The sequence below is a fragment of the Zalophus californianus genome, chromosome 1 (genome assembly GCF_009762305.2).
Source record: "Zalophus californianus isolate mZalCal1 chromosome 1, mZalCal1.pri.v2, whole genome shotgun sequence".
Classification (NCBI taxonomy): domain Eukaryota; kingdom Metazoa; phylum Chordata; class Mammalia; order Carnivora; family Otariidae; genus Zalophus; species Zalophus californianus.
Genome location: NC_045595.1, coordinates 49905714 through 49931247, shown reverse-complemented (window position 1 = coordinate 49931247; position 25534 = coordinate 49905714). Strand labels below are relative to the sequence as shown.

General features: G+C 39.2%; 1 pseudogene; it reads left to right on the top strand.

The window, feature by feature from the left end:
- The first annotated feature begins 702 nt into the window (after positions 1–702).
- LOC113916039 lies at positions 703–21742 on the top strand (annotated as a pseudogene).
- The last annotated feature ends 3792 nt before the right edge of the window (positions 21743–25534 follow it).

Below are 25534 nucleotides of genomic sequence, written 5' to 3'. Positions count from 1 at the left end.
GAACTGGCAGGTCCAATGTATACCATCACAGAAAGTGAAGGGAGGCTGGGTATGAGCTGAGGCTAAAATGGTTCAGTCACTATTCTCTATATCTGCATCACCAGCGTCACCTGCAAACTTGTTAAAAATGTAAAATCTAAGTCTCTATCCCAAGCTACTGTATGAAAATCTGTATTTAACAAGATCCTCAGGTGATTAGTAGGCATCAGTTTCGAGATGCATAGTCTATACCAAGAATCCACAAACTGTGGAATGCAGGCCAGATCCTCCCACTGCCTGTGTTTATATAGAGAGTTTTATTGGACCACCATTTGGCCTGTTCATTTACTAAGAGTCTATAGCTGTTTTCTTGGTGCAGTGATGGAATGGAGAGGTTGCCACAGAGATTGGTTGGCTAGCAACGCTGAAAATGTTTACTCTCTGGCCCTTTACACAGAAGTTTTCTGACCCCTAGTTCATACTGTGCCATACCTCAAAGACAGAATTAAAGATTTGGCACTTATTCTAAGAGCAGAGGAAACCTGTGAAGACTTCCTTTTTGGAAGGCTTGCTCTGGCTGCACAGAGATAAAAGGCACACAGACAGTGGAGGGGTGCTCATTCTCAGCCTGAATTTGGATGACCCTCCACAATTTCCACCTTGCTGTTCTGGGCCTCCATCCTAAAGGAGAGTCCTTGGAGAAAGTTCTCGTGACTACTGAAGATGACCTCTTGGGGCTATCTCAGCCTGCAGGAGCACCCTCAAAGGATGAGGAGGCTCCCAGGAACTTTGGCTCATCCTGAACTGAACTATTGGGGTGTTCCTGGATCAGCTCTGATAGCAGTTCCCCAGGTTCCTCCCTCACCTGATGGTGCAGATGGAGAGCATGTACTACATATTCCAGAAGATCTAGCAGAGCCTCCAGGAACATCACAAGCAGGCAAAAAACTTTCTGTAGACCATGGAGACCTAGAGCTGACCTCTGGGCTTCCAGCCCTGGAGTACCAGGTGAGCCGGGTCTCCTCTGGTGAGACTGCTCACCAGGATTCCTGGGGGCCAGCCAGCCCTGAGGCTTTTCTGCACCCAGTGGCCAAGACCCCTCAGCACTCCAGTGTTCAGGGGTCACACTTCAAAGATGTCATGGCCACAAGGTCATCAGACTGGCACAAGCAGCCCTCTGGAGCAGATGCTGCCCCAGTCCACAAGCTGGACATGCAGCCTTCTTGGGACTCTGAGCCCCAGTTTTGGAAGGATATTCTGACTGAGCAACTCTGGCAGATCTTTGCTGGGACCCACCAGAAAGTGCTCCAGTGGACAGCACAAGATGACAGAACAGGCACCAAGCCCAGAGAGCCAGGACCCAGGACCACATTATTGGGACTGGAGCCATGTACCAAAGACACTTTGGTTCTCAGCCCACTTGTGCCCCCTCCCCCCCAGCTCGAGGGTTCCTAAGAAGGGGGCACAGAGCCAGGTGCCAAAGCAGAGAGGATGCTCTCCTGTGTGGCCTAGGAGCCTATCCATTTTTGAAGCCCATATGCTGGGACCCTGAGGACTTTGGGGACATGTGGAAAAGACCAGATGACTTGCCCTGGCAATCCAAGAAGTTGGCCATCCCACATAGAATGGAGAAGGTGTGGATGCTAAAACAACAGGGAGCTGTTGTTGCCATGGCTGTGAGCAGCTTCATGTGACACATGTTCACCTGTGACAAGGGTGGTGTCAAAGTGTGGAGCCTGGTTGGCCAGGTAGTATAAGACAGGTATCCTGAGAATCACCTGTGTGTACAGACCTAGTGGGCCTATTTGCACACATGCCTGCTGTCCTCAAACAGCATGATTTTGCTGATGGGTGGCCACAACCTGTTTGGCATGGGTGTGTGGGACCTGACAGTGCCCTCCCTGCATATAAGAGATGAGCTACCCTGTGCAGGTCTTACCTGCCACACCCTGGCCTCCGATCCTGAAGACAACTTGGTCTTCATGAGCTTCACTGATGGCACAGTCAGGATCTGGGACCTGCAGGACCGGGGCGTTGTCAGGGACCTGCTGGGCCACCTGAATGGAGCCAAAAGCATTGCTGTTAAAGACAGGCGGGGAGCGGGGCATCTGGGCACCTGCCTGTGGTGCTGGGACCCGAGGACCACTGGGGAGCCTCAGGAATACAAATTTGAGTCTCAGATAATGAGCCTATCCCCTAGTCACCAGGAGGACTGGGTGCTGGTAGGCACAGCCAATGGCCAACAGTGGCTGCAGCCCACCTGAGGGGGCCAGAAGCACATGGTGGGGTGTAAGGATGGAACTATCTTGGGTCTCAAGTTCTCCCCTCTTGACCAGAGCATTGGGATGGATGACCTGGTCAACATCTACAGCATACCTGCAGGACCATGGTATTCCAGGTACCCAAGACCTCTTCCATCCTATGCTGTGATGTGTCCCCCAGCAACCGCCTGATCATCACAGGGTCCAGTGACCACGCCTTGGTGTATCAGATCACCTACTGTGGGGCTTGGCACTGTGTTCCTGACTTGGGATCCATTTTTTTGTCTTTTTTAAGGTGGAGGAGGTAGAGGCATAGTGGTGGGACAATGTGGTGGGTGGGCTGGGTTTCTTTCCCATTACATAACTGGGCCAGTGATATTTGTCACATGTAATAAAGTGATTGGAAAAAAGTGAAAAACAAAACAAAACAAAAACCAGGTACACAGACAGAACTTGCTCCAGAGGAGCTTAGAGTCTAGTGAGAGCCCACTTTTGTCTCCCAAATTGGTTGTTGATTCCTTTCATGAGGAAGAGGATTATATTATCACCTAGCTGTTGTCATTAACTCCTTTAGTGCCTGGCAGAATGCTGTTTAGCCAGGGATTGGTACTATTTAATGATTCAGCAAATGGCTTGACCTTATTATGGTTAATGTTTACCACTCTTAGAAACTTCTTTTGTGGACACTTCAGAAGTCAAAATACCATGATGCCTGATCTGCAGCAGTTTCCTTGACAGCTCAGCTCTATTTTTGACATGGAACCTAGGCCAGTACAGTAGATGGGTAACTCTTGGCTACCTTGTGAGTTTTAGGAGAGTAGGGGAGACAAGAATCTGATTCCAGTTTCCAGTATGGATAGGACTGCAGGAAGAAGCCTCTCTGAGCTTCAGATTCTCCCTCCATGATGTGAGGAAGCAGGGACTATTTATATTTAAGGTTTCCCATAGCTTGAGCATCTTTTTGTCCTTAGAGTTGCACAAGGTCACAAAAAGGGAAGAGTAGACAAGTCTTTGGCTTATCTGACTTAACCACCTGTATATTTTATGTACATGGAGCTCTTCACACATCATACACAAAGCATAGTTGATGAGAATATAGGAAAAAATACAACTCTACAGTCACAAAAGAGGTTTTGAATTACGCATTATTTTAGATTTTAAATACTTCTGCTCCCTTTCATTTGTACAGATAATTGAACATTGCTGGCTTATTCATAATGAAACCAACCTCTTCTACCAATTAGGCATGATTGTGTAGACTCTGGCCTTACTGGTTGGTTAGCTTGCTTTTCATGTCACGAGCTGGCAGTATTTGAATAAGCTGAATATTCAGTGAAGAAAAGTTGGATGTTTATAAACTCACCATGACAAATGGACATGCCATCACATCCACAATGCAACCAAAAGAAATTGTTTTGAGAAAGTGTTGGGTAATGGTTTCTGGAAGAGGCTATAACTTGGTGTATAAAAAGAAGGAAAAGCCTTAAGGATAATAAATTACTTTGAGCACAGGTAGGTTTTTAGCAGTGTTGCCATCTCCTGGGCAATATGCCTGCTACAGAAGTGTTGTTTCAATGCGTAAAAAAGCAGTTTGCAAGTTAAGCCGACTGTCTAATGGATAGTACTAAAGTAAGAAGGAATATTGTGAAGTCAACTTTATAATATTTTGTGAATGTTGTTTTTTGGCATTAACTCCCACTGATTGTCATTGATGGCATTCAATTAAAACATTATTTCATCAAGTCATCCTATATTAGGGGCTATGGAAAATATAGAAGCAGTGCCAGCTTCATGGGCATATGACTTGTGCACCCATGCACAACCTCACACTTAAAGCACCCAGTGTTTGGTTTAATGCTCTGATATTACCGTCTGGAAATTCTTAGTATATTTTGGACAAGGGATCCTGCACTTTTGTTTTCACAGGGCTCTGCCAATTTTGTAGCTTATTCTGTACAGAAGATGGTGAAGTCTGTTTCTTCCCTCAAGTTGCTTACAATATTGTGTCTTAGAATCATGTTGGGACAGTATTATAGGAAGTTGATAAATTTTTCTGAGCTTTGGTTTCTTCCCTTTGTATATAAAAATATTGCCAGGAATGTGGCCTAAGGAAAGAAATGGAAGACTTAAACTATTAAGGTGACTTTCCCAAAGTAAGCAGTCAAGTCAGGAGATTTCAGACTTCCTCTCTTGAGTTTCAGCCCACTGAGAAGGGATTTCATGAGCAAAGCTTCCTGCTGAGTTCAAAATAGGATTCAGCCATGGACTAGTGGCATCAGGTCTCCAGTTGCTAGGGAACTCAAGAACATGTGGATGTATTGGAAAAGTGCCCCAGGAGAAGGAGATCTGGGCAAGGCTGTGACGGAAAGATTCATCAAAAATGGGAACCAGGATTTTCCACATAAAAAATATCATGTCATCTGCAAAGAGAGAGAATTTGACTTCTTCTTTGCCAATTTGAATACTTCTTATTTCTTTTTGTTGTCTGATTGCTGTTGCTAGGACTTCTAATACTATGTTGAACAATAATGGCGAGAGTGGGCATATTTGTCATGTTCCTGATCTTAAGGGAAAGGCTCTCAGCTTTTCCCCATTGAAGATGATATTTGCTGTGGGTTTTTCATAGATGGAGTTTATGAACTTGAGGAATGTTCCCTCTATCCCTATACTCTGAAGAGTTTTAATCAGGAAAGGATGCTGTATTTTGTCAAATGCTTTTTCTGCATCAATTGAGAGGACCTTATGGTTCTTCTCTCTCCTCTTATTAATGTGTTCTATCACATTGATTGATTTGCGAATGTTGAACTACCCTTGCATCCCGGGGATAAATCCCACTTGGTCGTGGTGGATGATCCTTTTAATGTATTGTTGGATCCTATTAGCTAGGATTTTGTTGAGAATTTTGGGATCCATATTCATCAGGGATATCGGTCTGAAATTCTCCTTTATGATGGGGTCTTTGCCTGGTTTGGGAATTAAGGTAATACTGGCCTCATAGAATGCGTCTGGAAGCTTTCCTTCTGTTTCTATTTTTTGAAACAGCTTCAGGAGAATAGGTATTATTTATTCTTTGAATGTTTGGTAGAATTCTCCAGGGAATCCATCAGGCCCTGGACTCTTGTTTTTGGGAGGTTTTTGATCACTGCTTCAATCTTGTTACTGGTTATTGGCCTATTCAGGTTGTCAATTTCTTCCTGTTTCAGTCTTGGCAGTTTATATGTTTCCTGGAAGGCATCCATTTCATCCAGGTTACTCAATTTATTGGCATATAGTTGTTGATAATAATTTCTAGTAATTGTTTTTATTTCCTTGGTGTTAGTCGTGATCTCTCCCCTTTCATTCATAATTTTATTAATTTGGATCCTTTCTCTTTTCTTTTGGATAAGTCTGGCCAGTGTTTTATTGATCTTATTAATTCTTTCAAAGAACCAGCTTCTAGTTTCATTGATCTGATCTACTGTGTTTCTGGTTTCTAATTCATTGATCTCTGCTCTAATCTTAATTCATCAAGATAAAAATCTTCTGCACAACAAAGGAAACAGTCAACAAAACAAAGAGGCAACCCACAAAATGGGAGAAGATATTTGCAAATGACACTACAGATAAAGGGCTGGTATCCAAGATCTATAAAGAACTTCTCAAACTCTATACCCCCAAAATTAATAATCAAGTCAAAAAATGGATAGAAGACATGAACAGACACTTCTCCAAAGAAGACATACAAATGGCTAACAGACACATGAAAAAATGTTCATCATCATTAGTCATCAGAGAAATTCAGATCAAAACCATATTGAGATACCACCTTACACCAGTAAGAATGGCAAAAATTCACAAGGCAAGAAACAACAAATGTTGGAGAGGTTATGGAGCAAGGGGAACCCTCTTACACTGTTGGTGGGAATGCATGTTGGTACAGGCACTTTGGAAAACAGTGTGGAGGTGCCTCAAAAAATTAAAAGTAGAGCTACCCTATGAGCCAGCAATTGCACTAGTAGGTATTTACCCCAAAGACACAGATGTAGTGAAAAGAAGGGCCATATGCACCCCAATGTTCATAGCAGCAATGTCCTCAATAGCCAAACTGTGGAAAGAGCTGAGATGCCCTTCAGCAGACAAATGGATAAAGAAGATGTGGTCCATATACACAATGGAATATTACTCAGCCATCAGAAAGGATGAATACCCAACTTTTACGTCAACATGGATGGGACTGGAGGAGATTATGCTAAGTGGAAGAAGTCAAGCAGAGAAAGTCAATTATCATATGGTTTCACTTATTTGTGGAACATAAGGAATAGTATGGAGGACATTAGGAGAAGGAAGGGAAAAATGAAGGGGGCAAATCGGAGGGGGACACGAACCATGAGAGACTCTGGACTCTGAGAAACAAATTGAGGGTTCTAGAGGGGGAGCAGGGTGGGCAGATGGGTTAGCCTGGTCCAGTGATGGATATTAAGTAGGGCACGTACTGCATGGAGCACTGGGTATTATACGAAAACAGTGAATCATGGGTCACTACATCAAAAACTAATGACGTATGGTGACTAACATAACATAATAAAATAAAATTTAAAAAAAAGAAAAAATATTTTTGCTTTTGTCATGTTCATTGAAAAAAATAATTCAAATAATATAGGAAAGTCCAATCATTCTTTCAAAATCACCTAAAATCCCACCATCTAGACATAATCAGTAACAATTTGCTGAACATCCTTCTAGACATTTCTTATGCATCTGTGTATACATACATTTAAAAAATTTACATAGAATTACTATGTATACAACACATATTAAAAAAATGGGAACCAGGATGAATAGGCAAAGTAAAGGTCAGGTCCACCTTACCATATTAAAAACTCCTGGGACCATATACGTTTTGGAATTCAGAAGTTTTCTTCTTTTGAAAGGTAACATGATGCATATGTCATTGATTATGTAAAATCTCCCCAGCATGGCTGGGCAGAGCTTTGTAATCAAGTGTGTTAATTTTTCTGCAGTGAAATGTAGAATTGTTCACACCAAGTAAGAAAATTTAAAGACCATGAATAGTTTTATGTCAGTTCACATCAGGTTTTGCTGCCAAATGTAATTGGGTCAGGTTTTACCACAAATGGATTACAAGCTCTTGCTTTTCAGAGAGTTTGGATTTTACAATTGTGGATAAGGAATCATAGACCTTTATCAAACAAGATTTAGGGAAATGGGTCCTTAGAATTTAGGAGAGAAGAGATAGGTCCAACATTTCTCGAGTGAAGCCAGGCTAGGTCTAGTGTCCTGCTCCAGTGGCTTGTCAGAAAGTCCCAGATTTCCTTCCCATGACAGCCAGAACACAAACATTATGCTGAAGTAAATGAAGACCTGAAATACAAAGCTATGGACATCAGTTCTCAGCTTTTCTCCTCTTTTTCCTGTTGCTCCTGCTTGGCAGCTGCTGGAATACATGATCTCTCTGGTCATATTTTTGCAGTGGAAAATAGCATTTTCAGAACTGGCCGTCCCTAGGATTAATCTGTCATATTTCCTCCGTGTCTCTTCTATGGCAGTTGGCACAAGTGGCTCACTCTTCACTGCTGAGTTGGGTTTAAAAATCCTTGGCCAAATAGCCCGCCTCTTCATTAGCACCCTTCTGGTCCCCAGACCAAATAAACCCAATGAAATGGACTGATATTTATGTGGCATTTTCTCCAGGAAAAGAGAAATAAGCCCCATCCAGGTTTAATATTGGTTTCTTCATTTATTTTCTGCTTTGCTTGGACCATAAAATCAACCCGATAGAAGCTGTCAAAGATGAAGCAAAGCTAATCCTATCCTTTTTCGTTCTGCTAGGCAAATGGTTTTCAAAGTATAATCCCTGGACCAGCAGAAACAGTACCACCTGGGAAGCTGTTAAGAATGTAAATTCTCAGGCCCCATCCCGGACCTACTGAATCAAACTCTGGGGATGAGGCCTGGCAATCTATAATTCTGATGTTAGCTGAAATTTGAGAACCCTGTACTAGATAAATGCCTTTCTCTTTCATGTGTACAGAACTCCAATTTTGTTTAAGAGATATTACTAGTTAAAAATTCTCTCCACCCCAGATCCCCTAAAGCTGAGGTCCTATGGGATTCGTTTCTTATCCGTGAGATATAACTTAGTGGTTGCAACATTTACACAGGATTGGATAATTAAAACAACTCACGTGTGTGTGTGTGTGTGTGTGTATGCATGTGTGTATAATAGATAAATATAGATCCTGTATGTAAATACAGATCATATATATATATAGATTCTTGTTACATAGATATTATCTATATATATCTATTCTATATATCAAATAGAGATTATATATTTAAAAATACATCTCTCTATATATAGATATAGATATATCTTTAATGAAGACTTAAGATACAATATAGAAAGAGAAAGGAAGCATAAGTAAATATCAGGAAGGTTTGAGATATTCTAGGCACAGCTTCTCAGAGGAGGGACCTCTTCACCAGATCATAAACTACCCAGATACTTGTGAGATAGCTTGTTCTTAGGGAAGCTTAGGCGCAAGTTTACCAAGGAGTTTTTTTTAGACAATACTGGTCAAGCAACAAAAACTAGGCTATAAAACCAGGTAAACCAGCTGCAGCCCATCAATCTACACATTTTCAATAAACAGTGTAGAGAAGCTCGTATAGCGTGCCTCCTGGGGAGTTTTGGACTTTAAGCATAATATTGTAAGCCACTAGCTAGTGCATTTTATCCCTTTCTTGCCCAAGGGTCAACACCACAGTTCCTGGCATGGTTATGGCCATCTGTGAGATAGGAATAGAATTATCACAGACCAACTACAAATTAATTCTCTCCCTACACAGTAGACTTTCTGGAAATAGTATTTTCCTGTTGTAAGGAGATGAATTCAGCTGGAATACCTCATGTTCCCTTCTCCTTTTTCCTTCCTGGAATGCAAACACAATGTCTGGGATAGAGAGCCATTCTGAGACTGTGAAGATGGAGTCCACACTAAGGAAGGCTGAAGAGAAAGATTCAATGAGTCCAGATCCTGATGACATCTCTGAGACTCTTTCTAGACTTCTTATTAGATGAGAAAAATGGACCCTTGTTCATTTTAGCCACTGTATCTTGAGGTGTTGTTACTGTGGATAAAAGCCATCCTTAGAGAAACAGAGGTATAAGAGACAACATATACCATTGGTCTTTCTTGCTGTATGAACATGGCCACTCTTGTTCTCCCAACAACCCTATGATGTCAAAGTGTGTGTGTGTGTGTGTATATATATATACATATATGTATATATATATACACACACATATATATATATGTATGTATATATATATGTGCCTCCAGAGAACTACTGTGATGACCACTGTCTTTAATTCTTTCCTTCTTCCCTTTCTTTCCTTCCTATACTTGTGAACAAAACAGTAGAGGCTTGGAGCCTAATATCTATATCTATATCTATATATTTATATCTATATATTTATATATTTACATGAAAATATGGGTTCCAAAAGATAAATTACCCAAAGCCTTGTAGTTAGAAATTCAAAGCCAGAATTAACTCTCTTAAGGCACACTTCTATATTGGGTAATGTAGTGACAAATATAAGTTTTGAGGGACCTGAAAGTCATAAAATTTCAAAGGCCCTCTTGGGGAGCTGTCGGGTAAAATGAAGGACACTTATCTTTACAGAAAGTCAGCTTTTGGTTTCAACCTCTATTGTTAAGAATAATCATTTTCTAACATCATGTATAATCCCACATGAAAACTTGATATACCAATGACCAAAATTTCAGACATTTCTTGGAAATCTTAAACCTATTTTTATTTTTCATGGCCATTCCTGGCTTTAATGCAAGCAAGCAGATGGTTTCTGTATCACCATTTCTTTATACATTGGCTAAATTCCCTTAGTTTTATGGATATTAGCAGGTGTTGGACTTTAGGGGGTGATAAGTGGAAGTGTCACTGAGATGATGTACGTTTGCAGTATGACAGGGGCTAGGGATGCTTTCTTTCAAGTCACCCTGCCTAGATAAACTTTACCTCAATGATTTCCCAGCTCTATGAACTTGTACCTCCGTCTTCTTATTTGAGAAAAATTGCATAAAAATTCATGAAAATAAGCCCATGTCAAGAACTTGCTTACCAGGTACTTGGCACATAGTTAGTACTCAATAAAGATTAATAGTGCTTATTATCACCTCCAATGCTCTTGTTTACTACTGTGTGATGCTAGGAAAGTAACTCCTTTGGTCTCAGTTTTCTCATCTGTATAATTGGATAGGTTAAATTGCTCTCATGGTATCTGGCTTAGAAATGGAAAATTCTATATTCTGCACATGCTTACATTGCATGTAATTCTGAGGTCACAGACTATATATGTTTTGTTAATATTTATTTACTTAATCTATAGCATAATGCCTGGCACATGGCTGCCATTCAGTAAATATTTGTTGAATGAATAATGTTTGCAAATATTTAGCTTCTTAGGAATGTGTGCAAAAAACCTGCACAACCAAAGTTGTAAGCAAACATTTCGCTGATGAATATGGCCCTGGTAAAAGAGAATAATTAGTTCTGTTATGCTGGAGATTGGAAAGATGGTATGGTTTCACTTGTGTTGTGTTTACTGGCAGCATGATCTAAACCCTAGCAATTTTCATCAGGAATCCAAGTTCAAAATCTTGGGGACTGTGGGGAAAAACAGTATAAATAGCTATTGTGCTTCCTTGTTACCTTTTTATATGATAACACATAGCCTCATGAATTTGTGACAATGTCAAACCTATTTTCATTTACTCATAGTCACTATTGGCTTTAATTCCAATTTCAAGGTTTCTTACAATTTGGATGCAAATATGGGATTTTGCCAACCTCTGTCACCCTACAAATGGTCAAGATTAATCCAGCTGATCTAGTTGGGTAGGCTGACACTCTCTTCTTCCTTCCATGTTGTAGATGATGTGGCATTTACTAAAAATGGTGACTTTTAAGAGAAAAGAGACCCATTCTCCAGTTGAGGGTGGCAAGTAGTAAAGTTACCTTTAAAAACTTACAGCAGGTCCTCAAGTCCCCTTGCCATATCTGGAATATTCTATCAGTCTGTTTATAGAGCAGTTTTGAGGCAGAAAGCAAAGACAAATAAATGGTTTGTCCCCAGATGACTTCTATGATCACTAGACCACAATGAATATGAAAGAGTGTCTAAATTGCCAGTCATATAATGTGTGGAAGGCTTTTTATCTCTGAGAAGCAGATAGTCAAAACTCATCAATAAAATTCTACAGTCAATTTTATTTTCCCTCTGGGAAAAATAATTGACATCATCGTCAAAGCCCCAGAGAAGCCTTATTGTATCAAGGACAAACAGCCAGATATTGTGAAGCAGGTCACAAAAGTAACACCATCCACCTACAGAGATCAAGCAGGATGGAAATCTCCCATTTCATCTCTGGAAAGAAGACCATGAAAGTAATGAGGTGGAAACAGACCCATATGACATCTTCCTCCCCCACTCACCACCACCTGCCCTTGTCTGGATCTCCACCAGAAACAATTTCCCATTTGTCTTCACGATTATTTAATTAACATTTCAAACATGAATTTGATCATGTACCCTCCTGCTTAAAACCTTCAATAATTTCTTACTCCCTTAACATCCTTAGCATAAAATACAAACTTCTTCCCTTGGCCTTCATGAATGGATAAGCCATAGAGTCTCATTCTTAAGAAGATACATATTTTGCAAGCATTCACTCATTCAACAGATATTTGTTGAGTGGCTGCTGTGTGCCAGGCATTATGTTATGGACTGGGTGAATAAATATGAACAGCACCATGTTGTTGTCTAAAGAGTCAAAAATTAATCTTTCTTTGAGAAGTCAGAAAGTGCTTTGGGTGTGTGGTTATAGTGTGATTCTTTACTATGAATCCCGGATTACCATAAAATTTTCCATCTGAAGACAATGCTGCATCAACACAGCTCACCTCTTCTTCCCCCCTAGGAGGCTGCTGCTGTATAAGGTACAGTTTGGAGGAGTAGACTGAACTTGTCATCCTAAGGGAAAGGGGGTCAGTCCAGATAAAGCTCTGCTCTTCATCTCAAATTTCTCATGGGGAGGAGTGAGTGGGATGGTGTGTGTGAGAGCCTAGATGTCCACATGGAAGGACATCAGCAATGGGAGATCTGTCTTCCTCAACAGTGTAGGGTCATAAAAACAAACAGGTGAGCTCAATATTTGAACAAAACCAGCATGGTTCAAAATGGCCTTGTTTGTTTCAACAAAGGCACATTTTAAGTCATGTGATCTTTACCTCACTGAAATCCTTCTTATGGGAGTAAACGTTCATACTATCACTTGGAAACAGTCCATTTTCTTTCAGCTGATGTATTTTGCTTCTTCCCCTCCAATAATAGAAAATAATGCTTTGGCTATTTGGTTGAACTACATGAATTTGATATGATTCAACCATTTATGACACACCCAAAAATGGAAATTTCATATAATTTAATAAACATACTCATGTTGCAGAATGTAAGAAAAGGAATGAGAATACTGATCAATTAATCGATGCTAATAGAGTATAGATATTAATATAGATTATAAGCTATGGAAAATCCATGGAGTGAAATCAAACCTAAAGGATCTGGTTTGAGTCTTTTAAATGCTCTGCTTGATTAGGGATTTTTGTTGTTGTTGTTGTTGTTGTTGCAAGTGACAGGGGGCAGTAGGGGAAGAAAGGGAGTGTATCACTAGGAGATGGAGCTTTCAAGGAGACTAGGGTCTGTGGGGACAGGAGACAGGTTATATTTATCTGTAGTTGTCCATTAGTATTAGGCTCCAACCCTCTACCTGTTTTGTTCACAAGTATAGGGAGGAAAGAAAGGGAAGAAGAAAAGAATTAAAGACATGGTCATCACAGTAGTTCTCTGGAGGTCCCTAAGACCTTTTCAGGGAGTCTGAGAGGTCAAAACTATTTTCACAGTAATACTGAGATACCATATGTTTTTTCCACTGACATTTGCATTACTATTGCAAAAATAATGCTGCTTTAGTACAAATCAAGGCAGTGGGATCAAATCATAAGAGAAATCATATTCTTCAAACCATGCATTTACAATATTTGAAAAAATGCTAGTTTCATTTAGGACTGTCCTTTATAAGGAAATAAAACTATTTTTATTATTCTGTGTAAGGAAATAGGAAATACACAGAAATAGTTCCATTGCAGACTAGGTATAGTATAATGGTTATCTCAAGGAAACATACTTTGGCAGTCGTTTGAGCTATGAGCAGAATTATCTGCTTTTGTCACTGAACACCATTTTTACTTGAAAGACCAACTGACAAACTGTTGGTATTTGGTCTTGGGCATTTGGCAGACATTTTCTCTAAAATGAATGAAGTGAGCTTGTCATTTCAAGAAAAACAACTGACAGTATTAGTTGCTAATGGCAAATTTGAGGGTCCATTCAACCATTTTTAGAATTTTGGAAAACTTATATTTGCCAACCTGAGCTTGAATGCTTAATGTCTTTTTTGTTTTTTCATTTTCATAGAAATGTGTGATGAATATGAGTTTATTGTTATTTAAAATAAATTAAATATCCTTTATATTTTTCAGATTTAATTTCAAATATGGTCAATATTAAAAGATACAGCTCTCAAAAACAAATGCTTTGTGGGGTCTTCAATAGATTTTAAGTACCTAAAGTATCGAGACTGAAAGAGGTTGAAAATTGTTTGTGAGGGCTAGTATTTTTCCTTTAAATAATTTGTTTTCCTTTAAATAAACTCTAAGACTCATGCTTTTTGCTCACCAAATTTCCCCCATTATTTCCGAACTTCTTTCTCAGTGATCTGTTGCTCTCTGTCTCTCTCTCTCTCTCTGTGTGTGTGTGTGTGTGTGTGTGTGTCTGTTTCTTTCCTTTATGAACATTTAGGTCTGGAAAATATCTTTTCATGCTTAGATTAGTGGCAATGTTTCTCAGGAAAAACCAGTGTCGCTTGTCCTAGGAGATTTTCTATATTCCCTATCTTATAGCTCCTAAAATAGGTTCCTTCTCTTTTGCTGGTTTAATCTTATGTTTTCAGTGATTCAGCAAGTAAGACTGTGAAATGGAAAAATGGTATTATAAACTTATATGCGACGAAGAAGCCAGAAAGAATAAATAAGGGGAAAAAAAAGCATTGTCAGTGAAAATAGAAACCACATACACAGAATAACAAATGCAAATGCTAGAGATCATTCTATTTTTGTAAAGTCTTGGATGTGTCCATTTTCCCCAAAATATCTGTTCTATGTTCTGCTTGTTACTGATGTTGCCGTGATTACTGCTGACAAGTGTGGCAGTACACAGACTTAATGACAGGATGATTACTTGTGTGGAAGAGACACCTAAGCCCACACCCATGAGGAAATTCACACGCACAGGCCCGCACACTGAGATACTCAGCAAATCACTACTGATGACTATTAAATTATACTTTCTAAATGATATTATTAATAATGCTGTCAAATCAGCCAAATTGTAGAATATGTGATACAGAGAGGGCTCTGGGGACTGTTGTTTTCATAGAAAGTGGGGCTCAGATCACATAGAAACTTGGAAAATATTCCACTTGAAGGAGATTATCATTATAGTTTTCTCATGGGTAGCATTCTCCCGTCAGTTTTTAGCCGCCGATTCCCTATGTTATTTGGGTAATTCCTTCTTATGTAAAGTGGAAAATACCACTAAAATCTTAACCTGAAACCTTAATGTATAGAACAGAGAGAACAGCTGCCTGGCTTAAAGAAAAGATGAGGAAACATAAAAATCTCCCCTTTGGCTCCCCACTGAGCTTCTCTGCTCAGTTTGTGAGATTCTGCAGTTGTGAGAGTCCCAGTGAGATTCTGGGACTCTGGGGCACACAGTTTGAGACCCAGTACACTAAGGACTCTATAGCTCCATGTGCATGTGGAAGCCTTGTCAGAATCCGAGTAATTTATTTTAATTAGAGACCCAGCTGGCATCAAGTTCAGAATTAAGTGCTCCCCTGGGTGCAGTTGGCAAAGATGATGGAGAAAGTGGCAGCTCCCTACTGCAGTTGGATTCATGAGCTGACCAAGAGCCACTGTGCACTTACTGAGCACCACCTGAGAGTTTATCCACATCCTGGGCATTGTAAGGTGAACAAAATAGGGACAGACCAACATCTATCTTTAAGGAGCAGAGAGTCAATTTGGAAAGGCACAGCATTAACTGGAAATCCAATAAAAGGCCAGATATAATAAGGTTTCAGAATTCAAGGATAGATGGTAAGTGGCATGATTAGGCAGATCAGGAAGGACAGATGGGGCAGGATGTATCATTCATTTATCCATTCAGGTTTTTAGTATACATTTATTCCATAACAGTCAGTCTGCTTGGTGATAAGGATCCAAAGGTAAACATACATGGTTCTGATTCCTTCCTCCTTGGTGCTTGCTATCTAGTTGGCATTGGGTGGAGACAGGCATCAATAAAGTAATTGAAAAAATAAATGTGACCTTTCAACTATCTTGGAGTGGACTTTGCCTGAGGGGAGGTATGGTGTTCAGGGAAAGGTTCCCTGAGAAAGTGCTCACTGAGCTGAAATCAGAAAGATGAGTTGGTATTGAACAAGAGAGCAAGGGCAGGTTATGGTACAAAATACTTGACTATGGCTGTCCTTTACTTATGAAAGCCACAAATCAACAACCCCGACCCTGACTCTGACTTCTCATCTTGTTCTCTACTGTCTGCAAAATTCAGCCCCTCTTCTGTGCTTTATCGTTTGAGAATGACCATATAGAAAACCAGCTGTCTATGCCATACAGGGCCCTTTCTTTTAATTTTCTTTCTGTTGTCAATAATAATATCTCATCTCTCTGTAGTGCTTTATATTTACAAAGTATTGTGCATGCACTATCATATTTTCCCCTCACCAGAACTTTATGCAGTGGATATTACCATCCCCATGTTACAGATGGAAAAATGAGGCTTAAAACAGTTCACGATTTGGAAATGTCGTGGAAATATCATTATTACTCCCAATTTCTCTCACAGGTAAACTGAGAACCTTGATCCCTGCCTCTCCTTTTCCACATGTAAATCATTCACTGGGGCCTTTGATTCTTTCATAACTACATTTTCTATTTTTAAATTGAGGTGAAAACACTTGAAATGAGGCCTACCCCTTTATCAAGCTTTACAGTACATACTACAGTATTGTTAAAAATAGGTACCATGTTGTACAGCAGATTTATAAAACATTTATCTTGTATAACTGAAATATTATAACTGTCAAACAACACCTCCTCAGTTCTCCCTTCACCCAGCCCCTGGCAGCTACCATTCTATTCTCTGTTTCTATGAGTTTGATTATTGTAGATTCCGCATATGAGATCATGAAGTATTTGTCCTTCTGTGACTGACATATTCACTTAGCATAATGTCCTCCATATGTTGTCACATATGGCAGGATTTCTTTCTTTTTAAAGGCTGGATAGTATTCCATTGTATGTATATACCGTGTTTTCTTTTTTCATCCACTCACTGATGAACATTTTTGTTGTTCCTGTATCTTGGATATTGTGAATATGCTGCAAACCTTAGATAAGGGGCTAATATGCAAAATATGTAAGGAACTCCTATAACTCAATAGCAAAAATATCCAAATAATCTGATTAATGAAAAAACTTGAATAGACATTTTTGTAAAAGGGGGCATACAAAGGGCCAACAAGTATATGAAAAGGTGCTCAGTATCACTCATCAACAGGGAAATGCAAATCAAAACCATAATGAGATATCCCTCACACCTGTTAAGATAGCTATTATACTTCATCAAGATAAAAAGCTTTTGCACAGCTAAGGAAACAGTCAATAAACTAAAAAGCAACCTTGTAATGGGAGAAGATATTTGCAAAGGTCTCATCAGATAAAGGGCTAGTATCTAAAATCTATAAAGAAATTATCAAACTGAACACCCAAAAAACAAAAAATCCAGTCAAGAAATGGGCAGAAGACATGAACAGATATGTCTCCAAAGAAGACATACAAATGGACACCAGACACATGAAAAAATGCTCAACATCACTCGACATCAGGGAAATACAAATCAAAACCACAATGAGATACCACCTCACACCAGTCAGAATGGCTAGAATTAACAACTCAGGAAACAGCAGATGTTGGCAAGGATGCGGAGAAAGGGGAACCCTCTTACGCTGTTGGTAGGAATGCAAACTGGGGCAGGCACTCTGGAAAACTGTATGGAGGTTCCTCAAAAAGTTAACAATAGAGCTACCCTGTGACCCAGCAATTGCACTACTAGGGATTTACCCAAAGGATATAAACATAGTGATCCAAAGGGGCACATGCACCCCAATGTTTATAGCAGCAATATCCACATTAGCCAGACTATGGAAAGAGTCCAGATGTCCATCGACAGATGAATGGATAAAGAAGAATTTGTAACCTGTACCCCTGAAACAAATAATACATTATACGTTAATAAAAAAGAAGTTGTGTGCATATATATATATATATATATATATATATATATATATATATATATACACACACATAGACTATTACTCAGCCATCAAAAGGGATGAAATGTCATTTTCAATGATGTGGATGGAACTAGAGGGTATTGTGCTGAGCGAAATAAGTCAGTCAAAGACAAATACCATATAATTTCACTCACATGGAATTTAAAAAACAAAACAGATGAACATAGGGGAAGGGAAGGAAAAATAAAATGAGACAAAAACAGACAGGGAGATAAACCATAAGAGACTCTTAACTATAGGAAACAAACTGAGGGTTGCTGGAGGGGAGGTGAGTGAGGGGATGGGGTAACTGGGCAATGGGCGTTAAGGAGGGCATTTGAAATAGTGAGCACTGCCCCCAAACTGCTAGAACTCATACAGGAATTCAGTAAAGTGGCAGGTTATAAAATCGATGCACAGACATCAGTGGCATTCCTATACCCCAACAACAAGACGGAAGGGAGAGAAATCAAGGAGTCGATCCCATTTACAGTCGCACCCAAAACCATAAGATACCTAGGAATAAATCTAACCAAAGAGGCAAAGGATCTGTACTCAGGAACCTATAAAATACTCATGAAAGAAATTGAGGAAGACACAAAGAAATGGAGAAATGTTCCATGCTCCTGGATTGGGAGAACCAACATTGTGAAGATGTCAGGTAGAATTTCAAGGAAGTATCCTGAGGTGGTTAAGAGCATGGGCTCTGGAGCCAGAACTTCTTAGGGGAAGTTGGGCCAGGGGTAAAATAGGTCTCTTGTTGAAGATGCCTAACTGTTACCCTGTCTGCCCCTCCATACCTGTAATAGGATTATCCACCCATATTCTTAATCATGTGACTTTTCAGTGCCTCCCAGCGGAGTGACACATTCTACATCCTTATTCCGCCCATTCCATTGACTTTGTGTTTACCCAGTGACTCATTTGGACAGTGATTAGTTAGGGGGATATAACATGAACATAGCCTCATGCACTGCTGACCTGTCACGAGGAGGTCTTGCCCCAGATAGCTACTACAACTTCAGTTTGGGTCACAACTGAGTGACACACGGAACAGATCTGAACCCAACCCACAACCTGAACCAGTGTTAATTCAGTCCTTCAACTGATTCTTTGAGTAAGAAATGAATGATGGTTATTGGAAGTGTTTGAGATTTCGAGGGCATTTGTTATGCAGCATTATTGTAGCAATAAGTGACTTACCACAGCAAGTCCCTTAACTTTAATTACCCTTCATTTTGTCTTTGTAAAATTGAGTTAATCATGCCTAATTATTATCATTCGGTAGCACAGTTACCAGGAAAAAATGGGGTGATATGTGTAAACTGCTTCGCACAGTACTCAATACCAAGCAAGAGAACAGTAAATGAAAGTTACTACTATGAAGATAGAGAGTAGGCTAGGAAGAAATTCTTAAAAAAAAAAAAAGTCCATCTTGCTGAGTCTCAGTTTCCTCATCTGTAAATTGTGTATACAAATACTTGCTCCTCCTCTCTCTAAAGGATGGTGTTAGAATGACACCAAGTGAAGGATGTAAAATTAACTTGCTGTCTGTGAAGAGCTCTCCATGAGTTAGGAGTTATTATTCTTTCCACTACAGAGAATCCTTTTATCCCAATGTTATTTAACATCACCCCTAAAGTTACAGCTATATAGGAGAGTGGGATGAAAAGCATCAGTGCATTGACAGCATGCACTAAACAGTCCACTCATTACAGTTAGTGTCCACATGAATATCTCTCCTCACTTAACACACTTCTCTCTACATCTACAGCATTGGTACCTTCACTGGGTGCTCTCAAACATCTGGTGACATAGCACATATATATTCCAATTTGATTGCAGAAGGAAACTGTACATCTTGGAAAAAGTTGCACATCTTGGAGAAGAGTTGCAAGATTTTGCAAAGATGAAAGGATGATGGAGAATTTCTCTAAACACATGCAAAATAATTGTCAAATGAGGATCTGACAGTTAGACCAGTTAATAATTGAAGAAGAGAAAAATTGACAAGGAGGATCATGACACGATAGACTTCAAAGGAGAATAATTTGATGATTTGAATATCAAAGGACAGAGGGAGGCCTTTGGGGAAATCGATGAAATTTCATTTTTTTTTGCAAAAATAATTCCCTTTACATTAAAGGGTATCATGAGCATACAAATGTAATTTCTTTGGGAAATAATCTCAAATATTCTTTGTTAATAATTATCAAATAATTGCAATATAATTCATGTTTTTATTAAACATAATTAACTTCTTTTAATACATTTTCGTTTTATTTTTTTCAAGATGAAGTCTTAAACTTCATTCCCCTCATTTTCTAGGAAATGGTAGTTCCTATTTTTAGTGGTCTATTCTGCCAATATTTTTTACTTGTGTAATTAGGATTTTGCCTATTTATTATTCCCTTCTCCCTTTTAGGCTCAGGGAGCCTTTGGAACCACTCTATATCTAGATATTTTGGGAACTGAAGCTTTCAGGGGGTCAATAAACATAGGAAAATAATAGCCCAAGGTCCAGAAGACTGCCTTGACCACTTAGGGGTGAGTTATTTTATGTGACCAGCCAAATGAACTTTTAAAAACTCAAGAGTGTTGGGTATATGGCATGGCTGCAAAACCCTATCACAGACTCACTCTCTTTTCATAACTTACTTCTGTGTGACTTCAGCCAGGAGACCTCACTTTGAGTCTTTTTCTCTTCTGTAAAGAAGGAATGATGATATTTACTCTGAAGGAGATTTATGAGGACTGAATGAGATTATAGATAATAAAGTATGTTGGACAATGCTTGCACAGTAGACTTTCAAAGAACATAACTGTGATTATGTCTAGTACAGCCACGGTGACCAATATCCCCCTAGGGTAATTCCCTTGCTTTTTCATTTCTAACTTCCTTGGTCTTGAGCACTTTTGTGTACACTGTAGAATTTTTCTTCCAGATTTTTTTGTGTCCTGTGCTTGGTCCCACAAGAAGCACGTTCTGGAGGACAGTGTCTTATAGCTACATTTCATTCTTCTAATGGGTGGTATGGAGGAAGATCTGCTTTAAAATCCCACTGAACTTGAGCTCACTAAAAGGATAGCAGGGAAGAGGAAGGGAAATCTGGGGATAAATGCTGGCACTGGGCATAAAAAGGAGCTTTGCCTTCTCCATGATTTGTCGTCTTAGCATTCTGTAAGTTGACTTCTCAATTTTTTTAAACAAACACTGCACCAACTGACACCAGCATGTCCAGAATTAACATCCGGAACTAGAATCACCTCAGTTGTGTTAATTCTGTCATCCATGGAACTAACATGAGAATAACTCTATGAGCTAATTATTTTGTAGATAAGGAAAAGAAGGTTGATTATTCAGTTTGAGTAACTTGCCTGGGGTCACATGTACAGCCAGAGTTGGAGGTGGGATTTAAACCCTGCAGGTCACTTCCAACATCCTTCCTTACATGTAACTACAGCGCTCTACTGCTGTGGGCCAAATAAGGGCACGACAGGAGGCACCTTGAGATTTTATCCCTACTGGACTGTATATGATAATACTTATCAAAAAAACTTGCATTCCTAATATCATTTTTCATTTTTTGATTGTTTCCTGACATAAGTGAGGTAGAATCTCATTTTACTAATGAGTTCATGTGATTTATCCAAGGTCACCTACTTAGCTAGCAGCAGAGCCAAGACTATAACAGAATACTCTGACCCCTTTGCCTGTGCTTTATATTTCTCAGTTCTTTTTTTCAAAGCACTTTGTTGTGTCTCAGGATCTTTGTGTTGTGCTTCTGTGGCTTCCAGCTGGGAGATGGTATACCTTCAGAGCAGATAGATGGAAAGGAGAAACTCAATCCTATGGAGATGCATCTCCTCTCCACTCCAGAGGGCCCCATCCATCAGTTTGTCATTGCAGAGACCCAGCTGATGCATGCCCAGCAAGGCTAAGGATATATAAATATAATGGAAATCAGTAAGGGGCCAATTTTCCCTATTGAAAAAGGAATTGCATTTCTCAGGCATGTGGGCAAAGAGAGGTTGATTAAACATAAAACATTTCCACAAAGGGGTGGCATAAAGGAGAACTCAGCCCCTGAATGTTTGAGAAGGAATTCTCCTGCAACAAACACAATCGAGTGCCATCTGTGCTTCTGATAATTTCATCTGACTTCCTGTCTTGTTACAGGATTGCTGATTTGAGCAACTTGAAGGCACTTGCATGACCCATGTTTCATTATATGATATGTCACAAGATTCTGAAGTTTCCAGAACAGGATGTGGAATGTGAAATCATCCAAGAGGTAATGGGGTGGTTCACCCTATACTTGGTCATGTCACTGGATATTGACAGAGATCAATAGTTTCTTTTAAAGATGGTGCACTTTGAGTACTGAATGCTGCTATGCCTGGATAACTGAGTAGCTTTTGTGACTGAGGGACAGAGGATAGAGGGAAATCAATAAATTAGTTCTTGATGTTAGCATAATAACTAACTTATTCACCAGACAACACAGGGACAATCTAGAGGGTGAACACAGTGAGAGACAATTAAAGGCCATCCTGTAGAAGAGGCAGCTAAGACTAGAGAGTTAATTGTCTGGCCAAGAGTTATATGGGACAGAGAGATGAAGTGTTAATGATTTAAATGTAGATCTTCAGTTCCCAAATCCAGCATTCTTTTTATTTTGCCATGCTACCTCTCATTCTTCTCATACTCACTCTCATATTTATTTTTATCACTACTTTCTTATGATTCTTTTTATATTTGCTTTTATCATGTGCTCCTTTTACACCAGCATTTTTTGGTTGCTTTTATCTTTTATTTATCTTAAATGTCACCATTGTGATTATTTTTCCAAGTCTCTTTGGACCCCATTGCCCAACAATTCCCATCATAGTGCTAAATTTATGTTCATGCCCCACAGGTGTATTTTTATTTATGGATTTGTTGGTTAACTGGTTCCTTTATTACTGTTATCTCTGTTTGGCTCTCTGAAATTACCACCCATTTTTTCACCCAATATTTCAATAAACACTAGTTGAGTGCCTATTAGGGGTACAGAGATTAATCTTACATTTTCTAATAAAGCACAGACAGTAAGTAGAGAAGGTAGGTAAGTCATGGCTCAGGGCAGAAAGTGTAAGTTTTGGTGAACTAGAAGAGTATACACTAAACAAATGTCTCCATCATTTTTGCTCCATGCCTATTTGATATTCTTGCATTTTTTCCTAAGTTTTTGATCTCCAAAGAGCAAAGGGCCACAAATGAAAACAAATGCATTTGTATTTTGACATTATATTAGTCAGGGTTTTCCAGAAAAACAGAAGGAATAAGATGTGTATGTATGTATGTGTGTGTATATGTACATTCATATATGCATGTATGTGTGTGTGTGTGTATATCTGTCTGTCTATCCATCTATCTATCATCTATCTATCTATGGAGAGAGAGAGAGAGAAACTGATTGATTGACTTTAAGGAATTGGCTCATGTGATTGTGAAGGTTCATTGAGTCAAAAATCTGCCAGATGGCCTGGGAGGCTGGAGACTTAAGGAAGAGTTGCCGTTCACTGGACATGAACAAGGCAGTCTTGCTCAGGGGACCTCATTCTTAATGCCTTCAACTGATTGAATGAGGTCCACCTACATTTTGGAGGGCAATCTGCTTTACTCACATTCCATCAACTTAAATGTTAATCTCATCAATAAAACACCCTCACAGAAACGTCTGGAATAACATTAGACCAAAAATCTGGATACCATGGTCTAGCCAAGCTGACACAAAAAATTAAACATCACAGACATCTTTTATCACTCAGGCTCTCTTGCAGAGTACAGATTGGAATCACCAGGAAGAAAAAGCAACTCTTTATTTTTCTCTCACTCCTGCCACCAGTACCCCTGCTCCCCCTCCCCCCACCAAGGAAAAGAAATATCATGAACATATACCACCATGAGAATGAGTATATCAATGGTGAGTTTAAATGCTATAATGCAATTCAGTAATTTAAAGTGGATGAAATGAAATGTTATTTATTCATGTTTTAATATGGATACATCTCAAAACAATGAGCCAAGGGGTGTGTGTGAGAGAGAGTGTGTATGTGTCTGTAGCTTGCAGAGAGACACAGAATATGATGTTTGTACAGTTTTAAAACACACACAAAGTAAATTTTATATATAACAATTTTATAGATAACAAAATTTTATAGATAAAAACACATATATCCATGTAAACTTTATACTCCAGAGAGTAAATACATCTCGAAAGAAGGTAGGTGAATGAATGGTATAGGTGGGTTTCTCAGGGAGTTTCAGCCACGTCCCTGATGTTCCCTTTCTGTTTCTACAGATCTGATAGAAGGCAAAATATTAAGAGTTGACAAAGTTTGGTAGTGGGTGCAAGAGTGTTAGTTTTATTATTTTGTATACTTTTTATATGCTGGAAATATTTGGTAGTAAAATTGTTAAAGTGTCTCCTTTTTTTCTCAAGTGTCCTTGGCAAATGTAAGATGCCAAACCCACCCTCTATACCACTGCTTTATTTACCAAGGCCCCAGACACACGCAAGAGTTATAGTGTCTGTTCAGAGTGGGGTAGGAAGGAGAGGTAGAGCCCTTCATCAGAGGGAAATTCCATCAGGCCTCTCTTTATTAATCTCTTCCTGTGGCTGGGCGCAGACTATTTAGTGCTCAGCGGTCAATCTTGAACATCCCACAGGGACACACTATGTAAATGTTCTGAGAAGAAAGCTAGGAATATATAAGTAGTTAACTCTTATCTCTTCATTCTGAGCCTTCTGAAGACTAAAATGGCTGCTGTGTATCCAGAAAAAAGCTCTATTTAATTTTACTAAGCAGAGTATTGTATCAGTGATTTTCTCTGTTAAATTACTGACACAACCCAACAAAACCTGGGTATATAATGTTAGCCCTAATTCAGTTAGTTATAATTCCATGCATGTGGAATTATAGGAATTACACAGTTACTGGAAGATCAGAGAGGTACCATCCCCTTTATAATGGACAGTTATGCTCATCTTTCTTACAATGATGAATTTTGAATTAATCTCTTAATAAAATAGATTTAGAAAGAAAGCATTTTAAATTGGAAAGTTTAAAAGTGGATTTTTTTGGAGTGCAATCTGCAAATGTCAATTTGTTAGTCACATAAAACAGAAATATTTGCATGACTTTAAGATGGAAATGAAAGGGCCTCGTTTCATTGAGAACAAATAATACTGAGGTAAAATTCTAACAGAAGACAAGCAGGTCATTTGGTATACTCCTTTAGCCATAAAGGGTAGAAAGCAAAGTATCTACAAGAGCCTGCAGGTTACCACTGGCCTATTTGGGGTACAGGTAGAAGTTTATCAAGTAGTAAATAAAGGAGGTTGACTTTAATCATGATAATTGTTTATGTTTGATGAATATTTATTGAGTACCTACTATATGCAGAAACTCAGGGATTAGTGATAAGATGGTAAGTAAAAACAGAGTTTTCCCTGTCTTGACAGAGCTTGGGTTGTCACAAAGCAAATATAAATTAGATCTCTCAAAAGTTCTGTGAAGGAGAGGGGCATTAGGTCTGTCACTGAGGAGGTTTATTAGGGAGGTCATCGAAGGTTTTTCTGAGGAAGTGATGGATGAGCGACAGGCTCAAGTTTTGAGAGAATGGAAGAAGACCAGCATGGCAAGAGCATATACTTAGTTAACAACTATTGATTGAACATCTATTAT